This window comes from Odocoileus virginianus, chromosome 2, assembly GCF_023699985.2.
Source record: "Odocoileus virginianus isolate 20LAN1187 ecotype Illinois chromosome 2, Ovbor_1.2, whole genome shotgun sequence".
In the NCBI taxonomy this organism is placed as follows: domain Eukaryota; kingdom Metazoa; phylum Chordata; class Mammalia; order Artiodactyla; family Cervidae; genus Odocoileus; species Odocoileus virginianus.
Window position 1 is genome coordinate 77,964,126 of NC_069675.1, and position 23,007 is coordinate 77,987,132.

The window sequence follows — 23,007 nt, forward strand, 5'->3', positions numbered from 1 at the left end:
CTCTCTCCAAGGGCAGTATATATATATCCCAGGCTAAGTTCTTTTAGAAACACTCCACTGAAGAAGGGCTGTCTTAGGCCTTGAGAGCCCTAAGTTCCAAAGGCCTCTCCATTCATGATGCAGATAATGCTGAGTGATGTACTTGGGCTCTGAGAGAGATTTAGGATCAGAGCAGAAACTGGAGCCCAGATCTCTCACTTCTCAACCCCCTGTGCTTTGCCGCCCCCCACCCCCAAGCCCACCCTACCTAGCCTCATGGCGTAAGCAAGGCCTCTGTAGAACACCCAACCCAAACCACTTCAGAGGTGCCCTGTGTCGATGACCAGGGGCTGCTGGGAGTTCGCAGGTGGTTTGTGGTCCTTGGGTGGTACTTGCCCCGTGAGACCCTTGTGGCTTTGGGGTGCAGGAGTGCGGCCAGGCTTTGCACGAGGTGCTGGAGCGCAACAGGGTCGTTGGGAGCTTGGAGAACCGATGCCTCCAGTTAGACTGGCTCTCACGCTCTGCTCAGTCCAGTCCGACCGTGGTACCATTTCTTAGTTACCTCCAGGCAGCACTGACTTCGAACTTCCGTAACAATCATTGCCTCTGATAGCCCAGGTCAGTTTTTGCTCCACTTATTTAGGAGGCAGTTGTATTTGCTGAATTTGAGGGCTTTCCTTATGGCTCAGATGGTAAAGAATCTGCCTGCAATGCGGGAGACCTGGGTTCGATTCCTGGGTTGGGAAGATCCCCTGGAGAAGGAAATGACAACCCACTCCAGTATCCTTGCGTGGGAAATCCCGTGGACAGAGGAGCCTGGTGGGCTACAGCCTGTGGGGTCACAAGAAGTTGAATATGACTGAGCACACGTGCACTGCACTGGCCACTATTTTTTTTTTTTTTTCCTTTTTGGACTGGCCACTTTTTATGTTGGGTCGCCCAGATGCCTGAAAGAGATCATTCCCATTAAACAGACAGGGCAGCCAGGTGTCCGGGTGTCCAGAAGTTACAGCTCATGACTGTTGGGCACGAGACCCCAGGCTCTTTCCACAGCTCCGTCCTCCCACGAGCACAAAGACATCTGATAGACGAGCTCACTATTTGGCCACACAGAAAGCATGGGCGTGTGTAGAGTCTTCCACCACCTGACGCCAGCCTCTTTTTCCCTCTCTAGCCACCCTGAGCCATTTACTGCCCCCAGGGAGGCTGAATTTTACAAACTCAGCCATCAGTGTTTGTCATTTGTGCAGGACTTTGAGCTCATTGTGATAGCTTGTGAAAATCAGGAAGACGTGGGCCCCTCCTCTCAAGGCGCTTTCCCTCAGTGGCAGAGAGAGCGTATGAACATAAATAGCTGTGGTGCTTTCAAGGCTCATTTGATCTTCAGAGTAGCCCAGGGAGGCTTGCTTGTGTATGTGGCTGTAAGTCTGCACTGAGCAGACTTTGCATCTGAAGATCAGAGAGAGGTAGTGAGGGACCAAAGGTCACGCAGCCCAAGCAAGACCAAGGTCAGGGTACACCGAGGTTTCCTGGCTCCCCACGAAGCAGTCAAGGTGTCCAGGCTTGCACCACCACTGATGGCCAGGCGTGCAAGCCTGTTAAGTTGTGCCCTCGTCCTTCCAGAAAGGAGACGTTCCTGGAGTTGTAGCCTTGGGAAGGGAGGCGGGAACATGAAGGAGCCCCAGCGATCTGCAATTTGACTGCACTGGTGCTCAGGCTTGTCAGGGCGAGGAGGCTGATCTTGCTGGGTCTCTAAGGTGTCTGCCACTCTCTGACCCCAGGGGATGACCTGATGGAACGAACCTCGTGACTGTCACACATGAGGCAGTCATGGGATGTGCACCCGATGTCCAGCACCGAGTGAAGAAGAGTGATGGTTGTGTCACCCTTGACCCCCACTGCTCTCTGACGGTCTGGGATGGCCTGAGCCCAGGCTCTGTCACTGTCTGTCTATGGGCTGTTTCCTGCCCCAGTCTGGGCTCCTTGGCCTTCGTCCCTAGCTCGAGGGGTCACATGCTGAGATAGAAGAAGTAGGAGTCAGTCAGGAGAACTGTGTGCTGGTCCTGGTTTTGCTGCCTACTTGCTGGGTTCCGTTAACCAAGTCCCTTCCCTCCCCAAGATTTCAGGCATCCCCTAAATGGCATGGCCAATAATATTAATAATAGTAACAGCAATAACTTGATAGCAGTAGTGGGTTGAATTGTGGTTTAGTCTCTCTGTCATATCCAACTCTGTGCGACCCCATGGACCGTGGCCTGCCAGGCTCCTCTGTTCATCAGATTTTATAGCCAAGAATAATGGAATGGGTTGCCATTTCCTACTCCAGGGTATCTTCCCAACCCAGGGATTGAACCCACATCTCAGTGTCTCCTGCTTTGGCAGGCAGGGAACCCCGGCCACCAGGGAACCTCAGAGGGTTGAATAAGATAAGTGGTCCCCAAAAGATAAGTCCATGCCCTAAAACCCCAATGGCGTATGAATGTGACCTAATTTGGGGAAAAAAAGAGGTCTTCCTCTTAATCAAAAATCATCACTGGCAGACACTTCTATGCAAAACAAGAGGCTGGCTCTGTGTATTATTGCAGGGCCCTGCGGCCTGTGTCTTCACCAGTCCCTCCAGGGGTCTCTGGGCTCCCCAGCACCACTGACCTTTCCTGAGCTGTAAGAGAATCGCTGGACCAGAGGTCCTGGGATGCCCCTGATTAAATAACTGCAGGAAACAGCTCTTCAGAGAATGGACTAATAGTGCCTGTTGCTGTCTTGTTAGCATTTCACTTGTATTGATGTGTGAGATTGATTTAAGACTGATTTCCTGGTTTCAAAAGAACAGCAGATTCTTTTTTCCTCTTGATCAGAGATTCTTAAGAAGGCAGAAAAGAAACAAAAAGCTTAAGAAACAAAAACAAGCTTTAAGTGCAGCCTCCCTCCTCCCCAGACTTGTAGAGTCAGAGGAGAGATCCCTGGACAGGTGGGTACAACCCCATACCCTCCAGGAGTTGGGGGATTGGTGCCTGCTGGTAATGGAGACAGGACGCCTGTCCCAGCCAGGCGCCGCCTTCCAAGGAAGCAGGGTCTTGGGTCCTGTCGGTGGGTGGTGGTTTCTCCAGCAGGATGAGGCAGCTTCTGTTTGCAGTGTCCTGTCCCGTTGCCTTGGGCCACCAGAGGTGAGGGAGACGCCGAGCCCTCTGGTCTGGGGGACTGGCTGGTTATCAGAACACCTGCCCATTGAGGTTCTTGGGGTGAGGGTACCAGGCGCCCAGCAGTGCTTTCAAAATCTATTGCTGAACAAGTCACACCCTTGCTTCCCAAATCATAGGGTATCCGCTTTATCATCAGCTTGCCTGTTTTATACTTAAGGCCCACGAGGCCAATGGATGTAGAAGAGTTTCTAGTGAGCAAAGGGAGAGTGGATTGTTGCACAGGAGTGTTTGGGTAAATTAGAAAGCAGGAGATCATGTAGAAGCATTCTCCACTGAATCAGTGAGGCTTAAAAGAACCCACCCCTGGGACTGTGGTTATAGCAGGGTGACAAAACGTCTTTGTGTGCCTGGGACAGGACTGGTTAATACCTGTTGTCCCAGCGGCATTATTATTTTTTTTTTCCCTGTTTTCTGATTCATTGATTTCTGTTGCAGTCCCTCAGTTTATTTTTTATTTATCTTTTTGGCTGCACCATGCAGCACATGGGATCTTAGTTCCTTGACCAGCTATCAAACTCACGCCCCCTGCATTAGAAGAGTGGGGTCTTAACTGCTGAACCACCAGGGAAGTTCCCCAGCAGCATATAAATAGGCCTCTTTCACTCTGGCAAGAACCCAAGTTTGGATCATGAGTTACTTGATTACCTTAATTGTATGTAACCACATAGGTGGACACATAGTATGGATAAAGTGTGGATAATATGTCTAAGTTTAAAGACCTGTACCTTTGTGCTTTAAGAGTTCAAAAGTTGGTTGTGGGTTAGCACCATCAGTCATGAGCAGGGCCTGTCACCATTTCATGACACGTGTAGCTTAGAGGTCAGACTGTGGACCAAAATGTCAGACATCAGTTCAGATCCTTGCTCCTAACCAACTAGCTACTTGACCTTTAGGATATGATTTAGCTTATCTCAACTATAAATTAAGAATAATCATACGGCCTTCTTAGAGTTGTTGTTATCACCGTGTAACCTATATAAAGCATCTAGTTCATTTCTGATAAATGACAGGTGTCAATAAATGGTGGCTGCCATGATGATGATGATGATGTCATGACTGTTGTTATTTTTGCTCTAGTCTCCCCGTCTGTGAAATGATGAGGGATGTTCTCTGTCCTGCCCTGCTCCCCAGATCTTCCTGAGTCTGAATCACCCAGCACCCTTAGAACCCAGGCTCCCTGGCAGTGTGTGCCCTCACTGCTCTGGGTGGGGGCTTTTGGCAGAGTCTTGCTCACCGGCTGCGCAGTGGGTCCCTCCCTCTGTGACATGGGCACTGAGTTCTCAAGAACACCGTCCCTTCCACCCCCCGATGACTCTCCCATCTTGGGTCCTCCCTCCAGCCCTCCGCAGCCCACCCCACTTCCTCTTCCCACGAGTGGTGCTGTGTCAATACTGAAGCCAGGAAGTCTTTTACTGGTGCTGGCTGACACCGAGGGGGTGGGGTTGGGGCTGCCACCCAGGCAGGGCTGGGGACCAGAATCCTGATCCGGCCTGCTCAGCACCTTTCAATCACTATTTCCCGCCCTGGAGAGTTTCCTCCTTTCCTCCTCCTTTGGCATGAAGGTAGTGTCTGCTTCTAGTGTGCCTCCTTTGTTCCCTGTTTCTTAACACTAATTGACTGTCCTGTGTGCCTTTCCCTTTCTTTCCTTTTTCTTTTCTGTTTTTTTAATGTAACTGCTTTGAGATGGAGTATGTGTGTGCTAAGTCACTTCATTCAAGTCTGACTCTTTGAGACCCTATGGCCTGTAGCCCCCGCCAGGCTCCTCTGTCCATGGGATTCTCCAGGCAAGAATACTGGAGTGGGCTGCCATGCCCTTCTCCAGGGGATCTTCCCGACTCAGGGGTCGAACCCACATCTCTTAAGTCTCCTGTATTGGCAGACAGGTTCTTTACCACCAGCGCCACCTGGGGAGATGGAATATTAACAGCATAGTAATTAAGAGCAGGAATGGAGCCAGACTGCAGGAATTCAGACCTTGTCTCTACCTCTCAGAAGCCAAGTCCCTTGGACAAGGCCTCAGCTTCCTCATCTGTAAAAGCAGCTGGAAGAACACCTATCTGGCCAGTGGGTCATGGAGTCACCAGGTCTCCAGTGTTCAGTGATGCCTGTTGCACTGCAGGAGCCTGATGAGCAGGAGTCATATTTATTATCCACGCACTTACCCGTTTGTCATTCTTCACATTGACCGGGGCTCCTGCTGCTGGGGGAGAGAGTGTGCTGAGCTTCCCTGACTCAGGGTGTAGGCCCCGCCGCTGGTTAACTTGTGGCTGGAACAAGTAGGCTTCTGCCCTGCTCTGGATTCTGAGTTCGCTCAGCTTGGAGGGCAGGCAGGTGGTCTTCCAGGCTCTCCAGTTCCCTCACTGTCTGTAGGTATCACCTTCTCTCTGTCCAGCTATTCCACTTTCAGAACCATTCAAAAATGGAAGATACACAGCCATCCTAAGCTATTTCTCAGCCGCTCCCCTGAATGGGGGAGGCAGGGTTGGGGGGGTGGACAGGAGGTAGTGAAAAGGTCCCCGATCACGAGACTGGAGAAGGTGAGGAGCTGCCCGTTCTAGTTTCGGTTCTGTCATGTGAACCTGGAGAAGTCATTTTATGTCTCTGGGTTTCAGCTTCCCCATTTTTAACAAAGGCTAATAACACCATGCTTTGTCCCTCTCTTAACACGTTATTGATCTGGGAGTTTTTTGCAGAAACTGATGCCTGTGACCAGCGATTTGTAATGTAAGTGAGTATTGGAACACTCCTGTCAATAATGTTCGGGTAACAAAAGATATATTAATATGTCTCTGGTCTTAAAGCTGTTAAAATGACCAAAATGGACAAGATATTGACAAGAGAGGCTTCCTTGGCGGCTCAGGTGCTAAAGAAGCTGCCTGCAATGCAGGAGACACGGGTTTGATCCCTGGGTCAGGAAGATCCCCTGGAGGAGGACGTGGCAACCCACTCCAGTACTCTTGCCTGGAGAATCCCAGGACAGAGGCGCCTGGTGGGCCACAGGTCATGGGGTCGCAGAGTCAGACAGCGCTGAGCACTAGCACTCAGGTGCTGCCACAGCGCCGCCTACTGATGGTCTCGGGTGGTGCCGGTTTCCTCCCCGGGGCTCCGGTCACTCGTAACCATGGCAACAGGAGCAGACCCGTGCTGATGCTGTGCGAGGTTGGGCTGCTGGTGGGGACCAGAGGCGGAAGTTGTCAGTGTCTTTCTTCACTTGACGGCGTGCTCCCTGACGGACCTCTGGCCTGTGGGTGACTCAAACAGGAAACCGCCAGCCATCCCTTCAAAGAGCTTGGATTCCTCTCAAAGATACGCTTGCTTTTCATTGCTCTGTGTTTATTTGGATGGTGGAGGAGTAGTTTACAGAATCAAGGTCAGAACCCTGGAGCAGGCTTCTCCTTGGGAGGGTCTCCATGATTGAATGGACAAGATGGAAGGAGGCGGGACCCTGTGAGGGCTGGGTGAGGATCCAAGCTGTCTAAATGCTAGTCCGTGGGCCAGGGCCAGTGATGACATAGATCTCTCCAGAAGCTTGGCCCCTACTCCAGGTTGGGCTGTACTTTTTTTTTTTTTTTTTTTAGCTTCTCTAGATGCACAACGAGTTTGGGGAACCACTGGAGTGGGTAGGACTGGTATCGAGGACTTGCCTGTTGGGGGGGCTCTGTGTTCCCTGCCTACCCTCTAGTACCCATTCGGATCCTGTAAAGTATTATTAGTATTGATATTACAGAGTGATTAGGTTATTAGTCTAGCTTTCTATTTGTGTGGTTGCAGCTTACCAGGTGACTGCCAGCCTCAATGGTGCCCATTGGGAGTTGGGGGACTTTTGTTGTGTCTGTAATTAAGTAAAGTGAACAAAATGATAGGAAAAGATTCTGGAAGTACTTAGAGTCATGGTCTGGAGACCCAGCATTCTGCTGGCCTTGACTCTCATAGTATTGCGATAGAAGAAAGTGTGATTCTTGCTGGACCCCACTGGGGGAGATCAAGTCCTAACCAAACATGTGAAAATGGTTCTAATTTTGAGAATATTTGATCAGGATGGGAGTGGAGACGGGATCAAAACCCCCTGATACTGATTGCCTCGAAAGTTTCCAGGTCCTTTTGTGACACATCTGGCCTCAGCAACAACCAAGAGGTGAGAGAGGTGGTCTCCCCCGGATTCTTCTTTAGAAAGCCACCTTCTCCAGGTCTACAGTCAGGTGCCCCTGGGACACAGCACCTGTGGCGGGCACCCTTCTCCTTGGCCTGTGCTCTGCTGGGAATTCACGGGCACGACCCCAAACGTGGAGGAAACTAACTTCTCGCCCTGGCCCATCCCTGATCCCCCCACTCCCCACCCCGCTACCACCGTGACCTGGTTTCCCAAAATGCAGGGCTCAGAAATCCCTTTCTCATCAGGCAGGAGTTGCTGTGTTTTCTCTATCATTTCCTTCCCTTCCCCTGCCACTTCCTGTTTTTTCTTCCCCTTTCTCCACCCCCCACCATCTCTCCAGCCTGTCCCTTGTCCAAGACCAGGAACAGAGGCCGGCCGTTGATAATCATGATTTCCTGATGGGCCCTCTGGCTGGAGCACGTGAGCCCTGGTTGGCAACACACAGGAAGCCAGGGCCCTTTGAGCCTCCTGTCTGAACGAGAATCTAAGAGAATAACCCTCATGTCCTGACAGCATGAACAGCTGCCAGAGAACTTTCGCCTGCCTTCAAGCTAACACACTGGAAAATAAGACAGCTCCTAGTGTTTTTTGGCCTAATAACTGCAGTCTAGTTAAGATGAACAAAACACGGATTTCGGAGTCAGAGATGAGTCCATGCCTAATTCTGCACCGATTTTTCTTTATGACTCTGCAGCGCATTCTGGTTCTCTCCAACTCGGCTCTAGGTCTAACCTTTTAGGAAAATGGAGCTCATGGTACCTTTAGGGGACATTTTTGAGGATAAATTAGGAAACTATATAAGATTCACATGATGTGAATGCTTTGCTTCATATATGTGGGATCCCTTCTTTGGTTTTGATGGTTTGCACAGAGAAGTGGCTGTTCAAATGTACAGTGTTCAGAAAAATCACATAATAAAACAACAAGGTCCTACTCTGTAGCAAAGACATTACTTTGTTGACAAAGGCCCATCTAGTCAAAGCTATGGTTTTTCCGGTAGTCCTGTATGGATGTGAGAGTTGAACTATAAAAAAGCCGAGCACTGAAGAATTGAGGCTTTTGAACTGTGGTGTTGGAGAAGACTCTTGAGAGTCCCTTGGACTGCAAGGAGATCCAACCAGTCAATCCTAAAGGAAGTCAGTCCTGAATATTCATTGGAAGGACTGATGTTGAAGCTGAAACTCCAACGCTTTGGCCACCTGATGCGAAGAGCTGACTCATTGGAAAAGACCCTGATGCTGGAAAAGATTGACAGCAGGAGAAGGGGATGACAGAGGATTAGATTGTTGAATGGCATCACCGACTTGATGGACATGAGTTTGAGCAAGCTCTGGGAGTTGGTAATGGACCGGGAGGCCTGATGTGCTGCAGCCCTTGGGGTCACAAAGAGTCAGACACGACTGAGTGACTGAACTGAACTGAACTGAACTGTGTAGCACGGGGAATTATGTTCAACATCCAGTAATAAACCATGATGGATATACCCACATATATGTATATATGTATAACTGAATCGGCTTCTCTTGTAGCTCAGTTGGTAAAGAATCTGCCTGCAGTGCAGGAGATGTGGGTTTGATCCTTGAGTCAGGAAAATCCCCTAGAGGAGGAAATGGCACCCATTCCAGTATTCTTGTCTGGGAAATCCCATGGACAGAGGAACCTGGCAGGCTACAGTCCATGGGGTCACAAGAGTTGAACACAACTGAGTGACTAAACCACCACCATAACTGAATAACTGCTGTATACCAGAAACTAACAGAATATTGTAAATCAATTACAGTTTAATTTAAAAAAAAGGGAAATCACATAATGGATGATACTCATGGGAGGAGAGTCCATGTGTATTTGTGTGTTTTCCTAAAACATGTAGTGACAGATAGACAAAAAGAGAGAGACAGAGACAGATCAGCAGACCTAGGGGCTGGTATACAGACGACTCTCATTAAAAAACCAAGTCCACCCACTGCTGTGCTCATGGGTCCCTCTCTTCCATAACAGTATTTTTCTAATGCCACAGCCACCATCCCAACCACATGACTGAGGTGGACTGTTTTACTCATTCAGCTCCCAGGGGGTAATACTACAGAAAACTACAAAAACAGCATTCTGGAAAAAGTGCCACCTCTCTTTTGGAAAATCTGTTTTAAAAAAGAAAAAGAAAAACAGAGAGTTCCATTCAGGGTCAATGACCACTTGTTTGAGAAATCGGATGGGTCATGTGGCTGCTTTTTAAAAATTTGTTTTAAAATTCCAGCAGCCAAAGAGTCAGAGACACGTTCTGATCTGGAGTCTCCCTCCAAGTGGCAGTACCCTTGAGTGAGGCTCTTTTTTTCTCTGAGCCTCAGTTTTCCGAACTACATGTGACAAGGTTGTTGCATTTCTTCCGTCCCTGGTAATCGGTGATTCTGGGGCTCTCTCTGCTCTGCGTAAACGAATGTGTTATGGCCAGAGTAGAAGAGGAAATGGCCTCTCCTAGTAACATGACTTGTGTTCCCTTTCTGCAGATTATCACTCACCAGGGACAGAGAAACCACAGGACTCTCAGGGGCCACAGCCCTGATCTGGGGAGCCAGACTTGTCTTGGCGGAACAGCTGCTCATCTGGTTCATTCCATCAGCCTGGATTGGTGACTCCGAGTCTCGGGAGAGATCTCCAGGTAAGAAACAACTGTCTTTGCTTTTAGCCGACAGCATGGTGATGACCAGCATTTTTAGTGCTGAGAATCTGTGATATTCGGGCTCCCGGAATACCTGGAAGTCTCAAGTATGGTCCTTCCGCCAGATTTCTCATTCCTGATTGGAAGTCATGCTTCCTTACACCACATACGTGTACAAGGAGAAAAAAGAAAAAGCAAAGATATAATGAAGAACTGATGTGTATTTCAAAGTAGCTGTCATTCTGAAGTGGTGAACTGTCCCCAGGTTCTGTAACTGCATTTTGAGTGGAAGCATTTGCTACATGAGTCTTCTGAGTGTTTAGGCAAGAAACAGAGGAGCTTGAAAGGTGGAGGGGGAACAGCTCAGAGCTGTCGTTGTAGGTTGCTCTGTCCCTACAGAATCCATCTGAGGGTTTCTTTCTGCCCATCCTGGCCATCTGGATTGAGACCAGCAAGGAGAGAAGTAGCTGACCTGGCATGAATTTAAGTCTCATGCCAGAGGCCTGGCTGGTGTCTCACTTGGAATAACATTTTGAGAGGTAAAATCAGCTGAATTTCGAGGTAAATTTAGCACCGCGGTGTACCACTACAGAGTACTGTTCCCCTTGCCTCTTCCCTCATCACCAGCACCTTGGTTTTTTTCTCCCCCACTGCCTCCCAGTCAGTTTTGGATACTTTTCTTCTTACCTGGAAGTGGAGAGGGTCACACCTACTTGAACTTCTTTGAACATGGATCTGACACAAGCTGATATTCTTCCCGGGTGACTTAAGATCTGCTGATTTTGTCTGCAGGGACTTTGGGGTATTAGTGCATCTCCTTTAAGCTGGCCCAGGACACCCACACATCCCAGGTCAGCAGTCGCGAAGGAGGTGGCAGTGCGCCATGATGACCACACGCCCACTGTTACTCTTTCACTGGCTGCTGCTGTTACTTTCTGCTGTCTTCTCCTAAAGCTCTTCTTTTTCATTTACACATTTTGATTTTTCCCTGAAAAGCAAAATCAGGAGCATTTCATAAAGCTTGACAGTACAGAAGATAAGACCAGGTGATTTCTCAGGTATTTTCCAGTTCTGAGGTCCTGGGGTTATTTTGTCCCAGACTTGTTCCTTATATCAGGTTCTCATTCTTAGGGGAACTTATTTGTCTTGTGCTCCTTGCCTTTCTTCCTCTTATGGTTTCTTTCCCCCCAGGGGTCCCTGAGTTGTAGCATAATTCAGAGGAAGGAGAAGAGCTTTTGAAATTAGACAGACTTAATTTCACATCTCAGTTCTGCTATTTTTGCTTGAGTGATTTTTGCTTAGATCATGTAAATTCCTGAGCTTCAGTTTCCCCACTGTAAGATGGGGACAGTCCCTGCTGTGTTGAAGGCTTGTGCTTAGGCTCCAAGGAGACAATAATGCATTGGCGTGGGTTCTTGCTGATGGTAAACCTCAAAAAAATGTCAGCTTCTTTCCCTGATCAACCTTATTCAGAGGTATTTCAATACAGCTTTGAGCCCCCATTGGGCTCCCTTTGAACCTGTGGCCAAAACCCCAGGGACAGGTTAGTCTACACACACAAGTAAAGAAGAGAAGAACTGTAAACAGCTCTCGATTTCAGCATTCCTCTTCAGTAGCAACCTTCCCTCTTCTGGCTTTCACAGACCACCCTCTGCAGTTCAACCATTTGAAGGTTTGCTCTGTTACCACCCTCCCAGCCTCTTGAGTACATCCTTTGTCCCATCAGATAGTAGCTGAGAACTAACTCACCACCAGCAGCTTTTCCGCTTCAGACCAGCGTACTTCCAAGATCCAGATGAATGTACTTAACAGCTGGGATCAGCTGATTCAGGGGCGGGTTTCCTGGCCCCTCAGCGAGACAGTTAGGTTTCAAGCACGTGTTTGTCCAGGCCCACAGCATTGGTTTTCTTCTTTAACTGTTAGCTCTTATGGGGCATTCATTTATCCAGCCATCCATGCATTCCACAAACATGAATGGAGCATGTCTATACAGCAGGGTCTTTCTCGGAGTTAGGGATTTGTACAAAACAAAGCAAAATTCCTGTTCCCTTTGAGCTTGCATTCTGATGGGATCAAGGGCGTGTCAGTAAATAAACAAGCATATATTATCCCAGGTAGTATTGTTATGGAAAAAATAAAGCAAAAAAATAATGACCATAAAGCCAATTCAGAGTGATAGCAGTGCCTGTATGCCTGTATCCCCCAGCCTCCTGTTTTTGGCAGGATACCAGGGAAGCCCGCCTGACTAGGTGTCACTGGAGCAAGATCCGAACAAAGTTGGGGATGGAGGCTTGAAGGAAAGTGGGAACATAGGCTGTGAAGTGGAGGTGTGCTTGGGCTACAGGAAACTGCAAGTGGCCAATAGGATTGGAGCAAGAGGAACGAGGGACAGTGGAAGGAGGTAAGGACAGAAGGAGTGGGCAGGTGGTGCTGGCCTTGTGAGCCACTGTGAAGACTTGGGCTTTTATGTTCTGGTTGACTTTTCCAGAGCCTCCTCTATCCTTCCTCCCTCTTCCCCAGAATATCTCAAGGGCCTCATCCCTGAAACATCCTGAAATAGAAATAAAGATGGATGTTCTTGCCCAGTAGAGTACTCACCATTCATTCCCAAACCTGTATTGGGCACTCGATAGTGAGACTCTGGAGATAAATGAGACTTGGCCCCATTCTAGGAGCCTGTGGCCAGGCACTCGTTCAAGGCTGCTTGGAGAATATGCATCAATAAATCAGGTCCAAGTGAGCAGTTGTTCTAATTTGGTTACTTTGGAAGCAATTTGCCAGAGTGGGAATTTTCTGCTGGTACCTCCCACAAGTTGTTGGTACCAATTCCCTTGGAATTCATTCACCTAGACTGTTGCCAAGCCTGGCCTTTTGGGTTGAGGGAGGACCAATCCATTCAGCAAACCTGTGAGTGCCTATTCTGTGTGGTTACCAGTGCAAGACACCTGGGGAAAAGATGCTGAGATCCAGGCCCTGCCCTTGGGTGGTTTATGGCTTTCCTGAGAAGCCTGCTAATAATTAGACAGCACACCACTTATCAGATGAGAGTGGGTGTGAGGGAGCCAAGAGGTGGAGCCTTTGAGGTGATGAGCTCCCTGTCCCTGGGATAATGTAAGCAGAATGAGGGGCATAGCTGAGGAAGCTTCCTAGGGACACGCTATCTCCACTGAGTCCTGGAAGTAAGGGGAGTAGTCTGCCAGGTGAGTAGCAGGGAGGGCGGGAAACTTCAGGGAAAGTTTGGGCATTTCCAGGTAGAAGACAGGCGTACACAAGGGCTGCCTCTCGGGGGACCTGTGGCTGTGAAGGTGAGGTGAGTCTGAGCGAGAAAGACTCATTCAGAGACAGAAGGTGGGAGGACTAACCAGGGGCTTTGAATGTCAGGCTGAGAGGGTTGGTTGAATCCTGAGGACAACTCAGAGCTGGTAACAGAGCCTTCAGTGAAGACGGATGGACCTGATGAGGTAGTTTTACAAAGCAAAGGGTCAACTTTTATTTGACCCCCTGTTCTGTAAAGTGCTGATTTTACGTCTACTCCTTGTAATAGTATATGATCATACCTCAGCTGTAAAACAAGTTCATACAGATAACTGAGTGAGATGCTTGTGGTACCCAACCTTTCCACTACGAGGTCCCTGGGAATAGTGAATGCTGATGGCACTGCACCTGCATCTTGGTGCACAAATTACTGGTAAATGGTTAGAATACAAGTCTTGTCTCTGATGGGAGAGAGTGGCTGGCAACAGTCCATGCTATTCTAGTAGAAATAATGGAATTTAGATCTCAATCTGTTTTTTCTAGTCAGCAAGCAAGTGGTGATACCCATTTCTGAACCCTCGCTGTCTGTTGAACACTAAGCTAAGAGTGTTCTCTTTAGAATCATTGTTGTCACTGTTGTTCAGTCGCTCAGTTCTGTCTGACTCTATGCAATTCCATGGACTACAGCACACCAGGCTTCCCTGTCCTTCACCGTCTCCTGGAGCTTGCTCAAACTCATGTTCATTGAATCAGTGGTGCCATCCAATCATCTCATCCTCTATCGACCCCTTCTCCTGCCTTCAGTCTTTCCCAGCAGGTGAATGAAATTGTACACATGCATTGAACAGACACTACCTGAATCCTCACGATGCACCAGCCACCATGATAGGTCTGGGAGCATCCAGACAAATCAAGCCTGGTCAGCCCCCAAAGCAATTCATAGCTCGTGACAAAGACAGAGGAACCAGCAGTAACAGAAGCAGATGGTGGGCAAGAGCCTCAGCATAAACAAAGTGATGTGGGTGCAGAGAGGGAGCCTGCCCTCTGCTCAGGCAAGTCAGGGAATTCTTCCAAGATGGGCCATGTGAGCTAGGTTTTGAAGGATGAGTAGGAGTTGGGGGCTGGTTGAAAGTACAAAACAGCACTCTCATAAATAAGGGTGAACACTCAGTCCTCCGTGATGACGCTGGGGAGGAAGTAGCACAGATAATGCCTCAGCTCTGCTTTGAAAAAAAAAAGCATTAATTGCTACCTCCTCATCCTCCCACCTCATTCCCTAGATAAACTAAAAATAATCATTGACTAATTTGAGTTCATCCCTTCTCTGACCGCATGGAGATTGTTAGTATCAGAATCGGGTAAAGAGGACCAAGAAAAGAAGTAGAAAGGAGGAGGCAGGAGATTTTTGAAACTGTATCTGTCCTATGTTTCTCTTAGGAAAAAAAATCTAGATATAGATGTTACGTATATGCACATTCTCATGTGTAAATGGGTCTGATATATATGAAAGTGCATATATATACATGTATGTGTGTGCATGCATAGTCCCTCATTTGTGTCCAACTCTCTGCAGCCCCATGAACTGTAGCCCGCCAAGCTCCTCTGTCCATGGAATTTTGCAGCAAGAATACTGGAGTGGGTTGCCATTTCCTACTCCAGGGAATCTTCCCAGCCCAGGGATCAAACCTGCATCTCTTGGGTCCTACACTGGCAGGCAGATTCTTTACCACTGTGCCACCTGGGAAGCCAGCATACAAGTGTGCACGCATTCACATTATATAGAATTTGTTTTAACCGAGCACAGAGCCTGGTGCCCGTGACCTTCAGGCACGCTTGCTGTCTGGAGATGGATGTGGGTGAGAATTGACCTTGCTGATGTGCACACATCCCCGGTGTGCCAAGGTCGCTGAAGGTCATGGTACTATGCGTTCAGAAGCACAACAGGAGGGAGTCTGGATTCTGGCCGTGGCAGAGGAGCCTGCAGCTCAGGAAGATGAAGCATCTCGCCCGAGTCCACAGCTCTCAAGTGGTCAGGATTCAGGTCCTCTTCTAACTGTCCCTCTTCCACAGCCCCATGCTGTGTCACCCTATCTATGAATAGGGGAAAGTGTGCATGCGTGCTGAGTCGTGTCCGACTCTTTGTGACTCCATGGACTGTTGCCCACCACGCTCCTCTGTCTGTGGGATTTTCCAGGCAAGAAATACTGGAGTGGGTTGCCATTTCCTGGATCTTTGAAACCCAGGGATCAAACCCACATCTCCTGTATCTCCTGCATTGGCAGATGAGTTCTTTACCACTGCGCTACCGGGGGAGCCTATAAATAGGGCTTCAGACTGCAGCAGCAGCTCATCGTGGTGTCAGGGGTGCATGTGCCTGGAAATCTCTGTAGATCCCTCTGGTGCTGGCAGCACACTATACTCTGCTGTGCAGGGGAGGAAGAAGGAAGGAGGGAAGGGAGGGAGGGAGAAGGAGAAGGAGGAAGAGGGAGAAAAGGAAGGAGGGATAGAATGAAGGGCAGACATCAGGGTGCACTTGGGTTCTAGTCCAGGCCTGGCATGGACACACTTTTGACTCTGGACACCCCTTCCCTCCTCCATCATCACTAGGAGGTATTGGGCTTGATTGTCCAACTCCTGTTTCTGAACTTGTCCCCAAGGAGGGTCCTTGAATTCCCCTGTAGTCCCACAGGACCCCTGTGTAGGACTCGATTTGCATCATCACCATCAGAAAGCTATAGAAGGTGAGAAACAAGAGCCCCCACCTCCTCGTGGAGGGCTTCCCCCAGCCCTGGAACCAGAACACTGAGCCAGTATAGAGTACATGGAGGGCTCAGCTGCACCCCGTCCTCCCAGCCTTCTGCCGGGAGCCTCAGTGTAGCTGCTCCCTTGTTCTGTCCCCCATTCCAGGCCCCCAGCCTCCTTGCAGCTGAGTCTTCCAGCCCGGAGAAGTTAAAGTGCTGGGCTTGGCCCTGACGGCAGGCTTCCTTTCTTCCCTGGGGACTTGTAAGCTGCCAGCCCAGAAGTCCCGGGAGGGAGCCTGCAGCTGACCTGGAAAGCAGGAAGGAAGCCTGGGGCAGGAGCAGGCTGCAAACTGGCGGAGAGAGGAGTCCTGTGGAGTGGTCCATGTGAGTGCGGCTTTGGCCATCAGCGCCCTGCGGGCTCCCCTTCCTGCCAGTCAGCTCTCTCTGCCGTGACCCTGCTGCTAGCCAGGGTTCTGGGGCAATTTATTGTTCAGTCGCTCAGTCGTGTCCGACTCTTTGCGACCCCATGGACTGCAGCACACAGGCTTTCTTGTGCCTCACCGTCTCCTGGAATTTGCTCAAACTCATGTCCATTGAGTCGATGATGCCACCCAACCGTCTTATCCTCTGTTACCCCCTTCTCCTTCTACCCTCAATCTTTCCCAGCATCAGGGTCTCTTCCAGGCAGTCGGCTCTTCCCATCAGGTGGGCAAAATATTGGAGCTTCAGCTTCAGCATCCGTCCTTCCAAATGAATATTGAGGGTTGATTTCCCTTAGGACTGTCTGGTTTGATCTCCTTGCTAAAACGTCAATTCAATATTCAACTCCGTTTCTGGGATGAGCTGTGGGTTCAGTCATTTAATGGCTGTTTATTAGGCATCTCCTGCGTGCAGAACTTGTCCTGTGAAAAAGTGAAAATGAAAGTCACTCAGTTGTGTCCGAATCTTTGTGACCCCATGGATTCTATAGCCTGTCAGGCTCCTCTGTCCATGGAATTCTCCAGGCAAGAATACTGGAGTGGGTTGCCATTCCCTTCTTCAAGGGATCTTCCCCACCCAGGAATCGAACTGGGGTCTCCTACATTGCAGGCAGATTCTTGCAATGTCTGAGCCACCAGGGGAAATCCACCCCCCCCCCCGCCCCCACCACCCCCAAGCAGAACTTTGCCTGGATGATGACGTTTCACTGCTGAAGTCAGCAACACGATAAACACAGTGAGACGTCACGAGTGTGGGACACCTCCTTCTGTCTGACGAAACAAGTGAAGCCTCGTAGGAGACCAGAGGCTGGAGAGTTCCTTGAGCCAGCTGGCTTCTCAGAGGAGCCGGGAGTCTGGAGAGGAGTGGGTAGCAAGGAGGAGATGGAGGCGGGAGCCTGGGTCGGGGGAGTGGAAAGGAGGCAGAGAGAAGGATGGAGGAGCTGACTAAGGATGAGTAGGGAAGGGGCTGCTGTGCTGAGTGGGAGGAACAGTTAGAGGGTGGATTTCTCGTGGGTGGTTCTCTGGAGTGAGTGTGGGTGGAAGCTCTGCTTTAAGCCCTTTTGGTGTGAAATACCTGCTCGCCAAGTGGAAATCCGTCCACTATGCTCGGCTCCGATGTCGGGCGAGGAAGAGGGCTCAGGATGCCCCGGTGAAGGGCCCCCAGGCTCTGGGCAGGGCGAGCACAGACCCCTCTGTGTGCGGCCAGAGAGCCCAGGCTGGGCCTCCTCCTTGAACGGCCTGACAAAGACTTGCTTGTTCTCCCCTGACATCAGACCTCACCCTCAGGATTTCTCTGTTCTTCTGGGGCAAGATCTCACACAGTGATAATAGAGTGAAAGGGAAGGGAGGAATCGAGGGAAGAATGTCTCAGGCGTCACCATGCCAACCGGCTCCCCAGGCAGAGGGTAGGAAGGGGGCGCTGGCCGTGTGCGCCCTGGGCATCTTTTGGGTCACACCCTGGCAGGGACGGTCGGAGACGAACGGGAGCTGCTGGTGTTGGTTCTGAGGGATGCTAGTGGCCTGGTCAGTGACAGACAAAATATTAGTGAGTCACGGTGATTAATTGCTGCACACAGTGGGTTGCTTGTTTTCTGTCTGTGTGTGTGTGTTTTATCTTAAGTAAGTGTTGCATTTAAACACCTAGGTTTTCTATTTTAACAAAGATTTATTGAGAGAGCTCTGCCTTGGAAATTTCATAAAAGTTGTCTTTAGAGGGTTCTGTGAGATCACTCGGTTTTGCTTCTGTCTGACCCTTTTTTTCAGATGAATAAATTGAGGCCAGGACAGTGGGAGGCGTTGTGGAAAGTGGCAGCAGTAAAGATGGTGTAGCCTTCTTGTCCCAGGCTCCAGGATGCAGATCTTGTATGACAAGCCCTCAGCCTAAGACCTGGTCCGAGGTGGGGGGCTTACTGAATGCCATCCCTGCTTACTTTTCGTGCTGTGATTTGTGCCAGGTGGCGGGCGCTGGGGGCGGGGAGGGGGCTGTCAATAAATGAACTCACCCTTAAAACAAAATGAATATGAAACTAGTACAAGGGGAAACCCCTGGTTTCATTTATCTTAAGACAATCAGTCCTGAAACAACCATTTACTTGTGATATACAGGATGAAAGGGAGATTTGACACTGGAACTTCACATCCTTAATCTAGTGCATGCGTGCATGCGTGCTTAGTCACTTCATCTGTGTCCAACTCTGTGCAACCCCAGGGACTGTGACCCTCCAGGCGCCTCTGTCCATGGGATTCTCCAGACAAGAATACTGGAGTGGGTTGCCATACCCTCCTCCAGGGGATCTTCTCGACCCAGGGATTGAAGCTGTGTCTCTTATGTCTCCTGCATCGGGAGATGGGTTCTTTACCACCTGGGTCAGATTCGTGGCCAAGGCCATAGGCTGCTAAGTGAAAGGGAAGCCAGTGTCTCCGCGGTCTCTTCACTGTGCTTCCCACATTCCGCCCTCTACTCCACCAAATGACCTGGGATTACTTTGTTGAGCTGGGTTCTCAGCTGCTAGGAACTGCGGAGCAGCAGCCCCTGACCTGGTGCTTGAGTTAACAATTTGCTATCTTCAAGTGGAATTTAGGAGTAGCCTAAACAATACTTGATCTGTCTGTGAGAGCTGGCTGCCCTGGAGCATATGCAGGGCACAACTTTCAAATTTAGTCATTTGTGGCCACAGACACCAGCCTGGGAACCCCGGCTGCAGGGTCAAGTTTAAACCAGGATAGTGCATGGTTGAGTCATCAAGAGCAGGGCTGGGCTTAAACAGAAATCTGGAGATAAACTTGGTGAGCTTGTTTGTTTGGTTTAATTGTGGTCTTGCTGGATCAGCCCAAACAGGGAAGTTCCACAGTCACTCTGCTAACTCCTCTGTGTATGTTGAGTTTCCTGCCGGAGCATCCTTTGTGAAAACAACACTCCACTTCTGCACACCTCCTGCCTCTGTTTATACGTACAGGGTGGGGTCTTGATCACTAACGGAGGATCTCCTGCTCTCCCTGTTTACGCTGCCAGAGAATTTTCCAGATCCGCAATATAATTTTAAGCGGATGTTGCATGAAAATGAGCAGTCAGAATTCATTCTGATCAGCTTGAATAGGATTTCAGCCCTTCCTTCCTTCTTTTCTTTCTTTCTTCCTTTCTTTCTTTCTCTCTTTCCCTTTTGCAACTGGAGTCAAGTTGATTCAGCCACCAGACACATTTCCCTGGGTGGAAAAGGTAATTTGAGAAATTTAGGGGAAGAGGCTGGGAAGGAGGATGCTTACTAAGCCAACGGGTGAATCTATTCATTTTTCTTTCCCACCAAATGTCACGGCTCCATTTCCAGCAAAGTGGTCAAGACCAATGCTTTTGAAATGACCGAGAACAGGAATGAAGTCAGTTAATGTGTTCAGTGAGTACTGAGTGCCACAGCTGTGAATGTGAGCCCGTTTTATTACCAAGAGGAGCAACGTTTAGAATATATTCAGGGCGTTGAAACTGATCCCTCTGCTTTGTCCATTTTGTGAAAAGGACAAACTTCTTTTGTGAAAAGTGTTAGTCTCTTAGTAGTGACTCTGTGACACCATGGACTGTAGCCTGCCGGGCTCCTCTGTCCACAAAATTCTCCAGGCAAGAATACTGGAGTAGATAGCCATTCCCTTCTCTAGGGGATCTTCTAAACTCAGGAATAGAACCTGAGTCTCCTGTCTCCTGCATTGGCAGGCAGGTTCTTTACCATCTAAAGCTACCAGGGAAGCCTGACCGGCACTTTTAACGGGAGATGAGCACGCCCCTTAGTGGAGAAAGTACTTAACTGCAAGCTCTTACATTTGCCCAAAGAAAAGCTCTTGGTTGTGGCAGAAATACATAGATTTAGTATCTCTGAAAGCCAACTACTTATCTACATTGGAGAGTTATTGTGAGAATTAAGTGAGATTTGTGGGCAGCGCTTAAAATGGCACTGAGTTCAGGATTGAGGGTCAGGAGCTGCTAATTAATCATGTTTATCCGAGAATGAGGATTGGGAAGCAGGGGGTTGAGTGACATCATTTTGGGAGTCTTCAGGGTCCTCTGTGCCCACACTGATACCTATTAGGAAAGATGAATGAAGAGTAGTGGACAGGACTTACCTGGGACGGGACCCACTGCCAGCCCACCTGCTCCGAGGCCAAAAGCATTGAGGACCACTTCAGAATGCAGGCCTTCTTGCCTTGCCAGAGTTTTTATTTCACAGAGCATCCCACAGCGCAATTCCAGCCCCACTTGGTGAGGAGACACTATTCCTTTGCCACATCTGTCCTTGACCTTGGACTTCTCCCAGCTCAGCTTCGCAGTGATGCTGAGACAGCTCCACGAGTCTCCTTTTGTGAAAGTGACTCACTGGCCAACTCCTCCTAGCTGCGGGAGGAGATGTCTTTTTCAGAAGTTAATTTGGGCATCACTGAGGCTGTATTTGGCTCTTCTGATGACTCAAGTTTTCTTTCTTTTAATGTCAGACCTACGATGAGACCCCCAGGAGTCTGAATCCAGTTACGTCTTTATTAGACTAGATGTGAAAGTGGGAGGAATGATTTTCCCTCCCTCTCCTCTTCCTTTCTTCTTTCTTTTCTCCCTTCTTCCCTTTCTTCCTTTCATTCATTCCTCCTTCTTGCTCACATTTCCCTCCTGTCCCACTGGCCCCTCCTCTTTCCTTCCCTCTTGCTCTAAGGTGATGGCCGGCACTCCGGTGAGAGGTCCTTGGATACGGACTTTGGCATCCACACCTTCTTCCATCCACTCAGTTTTCCATGTATTTGGAAATACGTGTTCCCTGAACGGCCTATTTTGGATTCAAACATGAGTCAGTCCTGGTCCCTGTGCTGTAAGGATTCATCCTTTAGGAAGACAGGCAGACAGGTGGACAAGAATGGCCAGACTGAGAGAAGGTGCTAGAAGAGGGCTCCCAGAGGGGCAGAGGAGCAGAGGGCAGGCCCCTGCCCCGGACCAGCCCCGGACCAGCCCCGGACCGGCGCCAGCAGCAGCACCGGCCCCAGGCTGGTGGTGGACGTAAGTTTGCTTGGCAGAGAACCATCTTTGTAGCAGCTTTGAATGCCACCTAGGAAGACTGGTCCCACCACTTCGTCATAACCCGAGGATGGATGTGCCAACGGGTCTCACGGCCGGGCCTCTGCACAGCTGTCACTCCAAAGGCCTCTCTTCTCTACCCACAGAGAATGTCATTTCAGCTATGGGGGACTTGGGGCTTCCCATCCTCCCAACCCCAGACCTCCGCAGCCATCAAAGGCCCACTGACAATTGAGTGCTTCCACTCCACAGCCCCCTCCTGCAGGAAGCCCTCCCAGGTCCTTCCAAGCCAAAGGAGTCCTTTCCTGTTTTCCACCCTCTTCCCAGATACCGGTCATCACTAGAACCTTCCAGCCTTTGTAGCCCCCTCTCTGTACTGGCTGCACTGGGTCTTCGTTGCACACGTGGGCGTCTCCTATTGTGCAGCACGGGTTCCAGGAGGCACGGGCTCTCCAGCTGCAGTGTGCAGGCCTCACGGCATGTGGGATAGCTTTGCGACCAGGGATTGAACCTGCACCCCCCGCATCGGAAGGTGAATTCTTAACCCCTGGACCATCAGGGGAAGCCCTTTATAGCCACCTTTACACGTGGCTGCTCTCTGCTGCCAGCCCACTGCAGGGACCATGGCCCGTGGAGCTCTAGTCTCTAAGAAGAGCAAATGTCTGTGCCTTTACTTCCCTGACCATGTGCCAACTTTCCTGTCCTCTATTAAGGACTGTGCTGGGTATGGAGGCTGGATTAACACCACTGATTAACACCAGCCTTCAGGAAGCTCAGGAGACACATAGGAGTATTATATTTTGATAGAAATATTTACAGGATATACAGAGTATATATATTAGGACCATAACAAGGAAGAGGTCAGGTCTAACTTGGGAGCTTGTGACAAAGGAGAAGAGGGATGTTGGATTGGGTGGAGGTGGGCATCAGCTGAATCAAGTCACATGTGAAGTGAAAAGTAGGTGGAGAGATCACTCACCAGAACCAACAGAGTTTTGCCAACGACACAGAATCTTCAGTGTTACCGGTAATTTCTAGAAATGTTGAAATAATTAATTACTTGTTGCAACTGCCATTTCCTGGGCAAAGTAAGTAGACTTCCAGAGTCTCGGCAGTTAGCAGCATCATTTCACCATCTCTTGGAATTTTTTTGAAAGTCAGTGGACATAGCTTTGGTGTTTTCAAATTATCCTCTACCTACTCCCTTCATGTTGCAATTTTACTATTATCGTCATTGCAGTGAGACCTGATTGGGGCTTCAAGGGCTGGCAGGTTGTCAGTTGCTTCTGGAATTTCAAAGGAAAAAAGTTTGAATTAAAGATCACATCAGACCTTTGAATATACGTGATAGATGAAACCCAGCTGCCTAAGCATTTCCTTATTAGGTACTTTGGGAACCAGTTTATCTATGCATGAAAATTAGTTGTTGTTTAGTCGCTAAGTCGTGTACAAGACTCTTTTGTGACCCCATGGACTGTAGCCCACCAGGCTCCTCTGTCC

General features: G+C 49.4%; 1 protein-coding gene across 3 annotated transcripts in view; it reads left to right on the forward strand.

Annotated features, from left to right (window-relative positions):
- Positions 1–23,007, forward strand: part of CYRIA (CYFIP related Rac1 interactor A) — a 102,349-nt gene that overhangs the window by 33,582 nt on the left and 45,760 nt on the right. For all 3 annotated transcript variants that reach the window (XM_070451466.1, XM_070451458.1, XM_070451460.1), the window contains exon 2: positions 9,837–9,988. The gene's annotated coding sequence lies outside the window, so the exon portion shown is untranslated. The remainder of the gene's footprint in view (positions 1–9,836; positions 9,989–23,007) is intronic.